Raw genomic sequence first — 7194 nt, forward strand, 5'->3', positions numbered from 1 at the left:
CCTCAGCATGACAGAGTAGTCAACTCCAAATTCTTGCTAAAACCTCTTAAAGGTCCAGCATTTACATCTTCTATTCCTAATCAAATGCAAAAATAATAACTGTTTACAAGCTATATTATGTTTCTGGAATGTTTCAAATATGTAAAACCAGACTGTTAAAAAAAGGATTTCAGTACTATGATTATGGTGTCCTGAGCTACTCCAGAGGCCTGTGGGCTTCCTTTTTCAATCCAGTACTTTACTGTTAGACAGCGAAAATTTATTTTTGATTTGTCTGTACTCTCCTTACATATGGGATAATTTCATTCTCATTTACTGTCATAGTACCTCTCCATTAGGCTATTTCATTGTCCTTCCGGTTCATATAACACATCACTAAGAATTCTAACCAACATCATTTTATCATTGTAGTTTTCTGGCTGTTGGTTCAAAGAGATTGGACATTTCTATGTAGTTCATCATTCCAATGAATGTGCAAGACCCTTTCATATTTGCTGGTGGACACATTTCAGTGTTGGCACAAACTATGTTATGAACTGCTTATTCTATTCACATCTCTTTCTGAAATGTTGCTGAAACAACTTGGAACACAAGGTGTTCCATGTGGACATCAGAAAGGACTTCCGTACTGTGAGGTAATGGAACCATGGAGCTGGTTTCCCAGAGGGGCTGTGGAGTCTCCTTGGAGATCTTCGGAAGCTTCCTGGACATGGTCCTGAGTACTACACCTCAACGTATCACTGTTTGAAGAAGGGAGTATGAGCAGATTACCTCCAGGTACCCCTTCTAACGTCATCCATTCTGAGAACTGTGATTCTGTTACTCAGACTTTTTGACTCAACTGCTCTTGTTCTTTGCAAATTTGTCTTGAGTCACCAGTTACAGTCTTCTACCATTATTTACTGCTCTAGAGATTCTAGAGAAATGATATTTCTTTAGATTGTAGTATTATCTCAAGAGCAGTAAATAATTGCTGTATTTTCTTACGATTTGTAGGAGGTGTTGTATATATCAACTTTTTTTTTAATATTTATTTTGTCGATGTGTTGAACAGATATCCTGTCCTAAGCACCTTACTTGAACAACTGATTAATCAAACTTAGAAAAATAAGTGATGTCAACCATTTCTCCCACATTTTCCTCTCCCCTTCCTACTATAGTACAATGGCAGATATTAATTTCTTTTAATTCATGTCTGCATATAAATGTGAGATCTGTATTTTTCACCAATGGTGACCAGCTTATATACTCATTCCCTTTGTTTCTCTGCTTGAGCTATAATTTCCAGAGCCGTCAGCCTTTAAAATTGATTTTCATTCTCTGCTGTAGGGTGGGAAAATTTTCCCTATGAGATGCATGCGTTTTGGAACAATAGAGCTAACTTCTTTATGTTCTGGTATGTGACGTTAAAATCTCCTTCTGTTGTTATGATCCTAACCCTACAGAACTTGAGATATTTCGCAAATCATAGAATCATTAAGGTTGGAAAAGATGTCTAAGATCACCTAGTACAACCATCAACCTATCACCACCATTCCCACTAAATCATGTCCCTGAGTGCCACACCTCCACATTTCTTGAACATCTTCAGGGACGGTGATTCCATCACTTCCCTGGGCAGCCTATTCCAGTGCTTGACCACTCTTTTAATTTTGTATTAATATCCAACCTGGGCCTCTTCTGGTGTAACTTAAGGCCATTACCTCTCATCTTATTGCTGTTATCTGGGAGAGGAGGCCAACCTCCAACTTGCTACAACCTCATTTTAGGGATCTATAGAGAGTAATAATCCCCTGGGCCTGCTCTTCTCCAGGCTAAACATCCCAGTTCCCTCAGTGGCTCCTCATAAGACCTGTGCTCCAGATCTTTCACCAGCTTCTCTGTCTGTTCTCTAGCATCTCAATATCTTTCTCGCAGTGAAAGGCCCAAAACTGAACACAGCACTCAAGGTGCAGCCTCATCAGTGCCAAATAAAAGAGGATGATCACTTCTCTGCTTCTGCTGTCTATACTATTTCTGATACAAGCCAGGATGCTATGGGCCTTCTTGACCACCTGGGCAAACTTCTGGCTCATATTTAGCCAGCTAACAGCCCCAGATCTTTTTCTGCAGATTTCCAGCCACTCTGCCCCAAACCTGTAGCATTGCCTGGGGTTGTTGTGACCAAAATGCAGGAGCCAACACTTGATTTTTTTTGAAGTTCATACAATTGACCTCAGCCCAGCAGCCCAGCCTACCCAGATCTCTCTGAGACACCTTCTTACAATCAAGCAGATAAACTTAATGTCATCTGCAGACTTACCAAGGCACTCTCACTCCCCTCTAGATCATCAATAAAGATATTAAACAGGACTGGCCTCAATACTGACCACTAAGGAACAAGATTTGTGGCTGGTCACCAGCTGCTTTTAACTCCACCACCATTTTCTAGGCACAGCCCTCTAAACAGTTCTTTACCTATCAAAGAGTACCTGTCCAAACCTTCTTCTACAGGAGAATGCTGTGGGAGAGTGTCGAAAGATTTCCTGAAGTCTAGGTAGATGACATCAACAACCTTTCCCTTATCCACCAGATGTGTCATCTGGTCGTAGAAGGTAATGACATTGGTCAAGCAGAACCTGCCTTCCATGAATCCATGCTGGCTAGGCTTGATCCTCTGGACGTCCTACACATCTTTGCACTCAATATGATCTGCTCCATCACCTTTCCCAAAACTGAGGTCAGACCGAAAGGCCTGTTGTTCCCTGGATAAAAAAACTAAAATTCTTTCCTTCGACACCCTTGCAAACTGTAATCCTTCTCATTTCTGTCCACTTTAAAACTTTACATGTTCTGTTTGCATAGATAAATTCTTCACCATAGCCACTTTATTTTAAAATTATACATGCTTCTGGCTGTAGCTTTTATTTTAGTGTTGATGTTGTTTTTGCTACTATGTTAGCTGCTGTACTGTCCTCTTTAACACAGAAGCATGCCATTTGGTTTGAAGCTGAGTACAAATGATACTGGTGAAGAACTGTCTTATTATTCATATGACTACTGGACCAAGTGAACCAATTTTCAAACACGTCAGAACTTAACATTCCTAAATTTAGAAAATTGATTTTGTTATTTTTTCATAATATTTAAAATTGTACTTTTCAAACAAAATATCCTGCTTACCGTGTCAGGTTATGCTTGTCCTGTCACCCAATTCTTATTCTCTTATTAATTTTGATTTCAGAACTGCAGAGTATCTCACTAACAAGGGAAAGATTTTTATGCAAAATACCAGATTACCTGGTTATACCTCTATACATAATGTAGATTAATGGATAAAAAATTTTTCACTGACTGAGGAACTTTCCATTTTGTAGACAAGAACTCAAGCAAGTAAGCTACTGTGCAAAAGCTGGCAAAGTAACAAGTCAGCAATATATGCTTCCATGGAAGAGCAAGTTTTAGACAGATTCTTCTCTTTGTTGTATTCTATTAACTAGTTTAAGTATCTTTGTGCTCAGCATACTGGTTGCTGTGAATCTCAGTCCATTCATCTTACTTTGGCTAATTGATATATGTATTTATCAGCTTCAAATAATTTATCTGATGCTGTTATTCCTATCCTGGAACTGGATGGCAAACTTCAGATGTTACAGAGCTGGACAAGAAGAAGCAAGTTGTTTTTATAATTTCAGACCTTCATTTTTAAATTCTTAATAACTTTCTGGCTCAGATATATTTCCTTTTGATATTTTGGGTGATCACCTAACCTAAGGGCACTGCTACAATGATTTCCTCCACTTAGTAAATACAACGCATTAGTTTGGCTGGAGGTCAACATTTGGCTTTTTGATAAGCACTTTAAGATTTATTTAATACTCCAGCGATCGTATTATTTCTCATCATGGAGGCAAGATTGTCCTTGATTTTGAGAGAAATCCAGTATTTTCAGGATTTTCTACTAACCGGGATTTGTTCCCTGCAGGTTTTTGGTGAAGTTATCAGGCAGACATTGCAACAACAAGAAGCATTACTAAATTCACAGAATGTTAGATAATTCATCAGATAAACTGTTTCCGAGCTCAACAAAGGGGAACACAGTATGTCTAGAAAAAATTCTGACTGTTACTCATGAAATCTCAGAAGTGTCATGGTGAACAATTCAGATCACTCTGCTAACTCACTGAGTACAGATCTTATAAGGTCCATCTTGGACAGTACCTACACAAAAAGTGGAAGCTGTAACTACAACCTAAGTTGTTTTTCTTGGCTAACAGCTGTGAAAACTCTGCAGCAGACTTCATCATGGTGTTGGACACTTCATGTACCAAAGCTGTGGTCTTACAAGTAGTAGACCTGACAGATGTGGGTGATATTGCTCTGTTTTCTCCTGCTTCTTGTTCTCCAACTTTTCACTTTTCCTTTCTACCTCTCCTGATTCTAGACACATGGTCACAGTCCTCCTTTATTAAACCAGCTGCAGCATTTTTTGACTTATGAGAGAGTTGCATTCTGTAGACTAGAAGATGCTATCCAGCTGGTTTTTTTTCTCATGCATATTTTTTTCTGTCAGGTTAGTGAGATAAACAAGCTAGTAGAATGGTGAAGTGAACTTCGGATCTGAAGAGAGTGGCTATGAGTGTGTAGCAGAGGAGAAGGGCACTAACATGTTATTTATTCCAGAAAATGCCAATCTCATGTCACCAACACTTTATTCATGGTACCTGAGCTGGTTAAATTAAAACTCTACTGTCATATAGTCAACAGGAGGACAAAACTTTATTGTAATTCTTCTGAACAAAAAAATACCTGCTATATTGAAAAGATATTACAGGAAAATCCTATGTGAGGACACAAAAAATTGTATGTGTTTCTCAGTTGACAATAAACATATAAAAAAGAATGTACTAGCAAAAATGTGTTCTGCATATAAATCATTGTCTGTGTTGTGTTGTGGGACAGGTAAGAGAAGGTGAAACTTATTCATACAGGAACAGTCACATACCCTTCACCAGCTGGGTGAGTTCAGCTCTTCTTTTTGTATATGACTGTTGGCCTACCTGTGAACACTTTGGCATTGCCAATAACCTGTCAGATGCAATTTTGTTTCTTAGTGAGCGGAACAGTCACAACTGCAGAGCCACAGACGTGCAGGTACTCCTGGACATAAGGTCAGAACAAGATATTTATCTTATTTTCAATGAAAGGTAACTATGATCCTGTTTCTAGTGCTCTGCCCCAGACCTGTCTTGACAATGATGAGTAAGGAAATGTGCTGGGAGAAAAAGAGACAGTGCAGGGATTAGCCTCTTCTGTAGGCAGAGGCTAATCAATTCTTTACCATCTCCTTTTACTCCATCTTTCCAAATGTGAGGGCTACTCCAAAAGTAGTGCTCCCTATTTTTGTTGACTCACAATGTTAGAGGTGGATGTTGGTGGTACGGCAGTAGAGATTGAACCTTCCCACCAATATTCCATTACATTTTGTTGCTGTGTGACAGATGGCACAGAGGGGCAGTATGACAAAATTGCATCTGCTATTTTTCATTGCTAGTAAAAATGCATTGCTATTTGTTGTGACTGAAAAAGACTGTTCTGTAGCTGAGAGTTTTCTCTATCAAGTAGCACTATTGTGCTCTTCATATCTGTTGTAGTTTCCATGCAAATAGATGTTACTTGCAGAGTGACCTATGTATTTCAACTTCTGATTAACACACTAACAGTAAAAATGACTCTCCATTTTTTTATTCTCATGTTAGCATGATAGTAGAAAGGCTTTCTGCTAATTCAGCTAATAACTTTGAAGTAGAAATTTGAGTTGTACTTCATGTGTTTATTTACATTTTGAGTAAAAGGTTTCATTGTTTTGAAATTTTTCTTTCACTTGTGGCAGCATTTCCCCAGACACTACATTACTATTTGCTGCCTTTATGTAGTTCCCTCGGTTTGTAGACCAGTCTTATTGTGCTATCATTTCTATCATGCTGTTTGAACTAACCTCTAACATAGGCTGATTTAAACTCTGCTTCAGCTCTTCCATGTTCAAAGTGAGTAAGAGCTCTCTTTTGTACCCAGAAGACAAATGAATGCCAACAACCTGGAACTGCCTTTGATGCTTGACCTCTGTACTGAAAGTTTGTTATAATATCTCTCTGAAGAAATATAAACACAGAGAGATCATCTCTCTTGCTACATAGCCTAAATGTATGCCTTAAACTTAAAACATCTCTGTGACAAGAAAGAAAATTTATGTAACTGCATGGATCAGTTTTTACTTTTGGAGTTTTGCATTCAGGGCTTCACCACCACAAACATCATAACATTACACTTGGCTGAGGAAGGAAAGAAATTGTTTTTCTTGCAGCATTAGTAGCAATGTCTTTTTAATACCTTTTACAGGTCAGAAGCAGAGTGGTTTAATCAACTCCTCAGTGATAGGTAAAGAATTTTTTTTTTTTCTTTTTGTTCAGAAATATTTGAGATTTTCATTTCTATATTAGAAATTTGTAGAAAACTGAGACTTTTAGTCACTCTTATTTTCCCCCTGCTACCGTAAGAGAAATGGGTGGCAGAATGTTTTCTGGCATTCTCTGTTTGTCCTGATTAAGCCACGAGGAAGAAATTATAGGTCATGAAAGGAAGCTTAGTCCTCCTCTGTCTTTCAGTCAGCTATGTGACAGAATCACAGAATATCAGTTTTGGAGCCTAGAAATACTTTTTGTTTTACAAGTGCTTACACAACTGAGCATGATCCTATCCTTGTGATCTTAAAAAATATTTCTACAATTTCTTTCTTCTTTCTTTTCTTGCAAGAAGCTTGCAGGTGACCTAACGGTATTTTTAAGATGCATTTCAAAAATGACTGTTTCATGCTCAGTCAGAACATGTTTTGTTCAGAATTCCTCTGGTCTGTTCTCATTTCTACTACAAAAGGAGCTACATCATTGCAATAACTCTGTTTAGGACTAGTTCGTTTATGATTTGCATGTCCAACAACGAAAGCTGAGTATGGGATGATCCTTGAAGAGAGACGTTGCTCCAGAAAGAGAATTCATACTTGGTTTTTACTTGATTTTTCACAAACAACAGGCTTAAAGCAAGGGATCCAGGCTTGTGGGACTGACAAACTGTACAGAGCTTATATGAGGAAAGGAATTGTGAAATTAATTTGTCCCAGTAAACCTTTAAGGCAAATATACACATATAACAATTTAC

At 38.1% G+C, this 7194-nt stretch overlaps 1 long non-coding RNA gene across 1 annotated transcript; it reads left to right on the top strand.

Annotated features, from left to right (window-relative positions):
* The first annotated feature begins 649 nt into the window (after positions 1-649).
* Positions 650-5162, top strand: LOC109366699 (uncharacterized). The gene is made up of 3 exons (XR_014882212.1): positions 650-777; positions 4942-4998; positions 5075-5162. It is a non-coding gene; the product is annotated as an uncharacterized LOC109366699 (long non-coding RNA).
* The last annotated feature ends 2032 nt before the right edge of the window (positions 5163-7194 follow it).

The sequence above is a fragment of the Meleagris gallopavo genome, chromosome 3, assembly GCF_905368555.1.
Source record: "Meleagris gallopavo chromosome 3, MGAL_WU_HG_1.1, whole genome shotgun sequence".
In the NCBI taxonomy this organism is placed as follows: domain Eukaryota; kingdom Metazoa; phylum Chordata; class Aves; order Galliformes; family Phasianidae; genus Meleagris; species Meleagris gallopavo.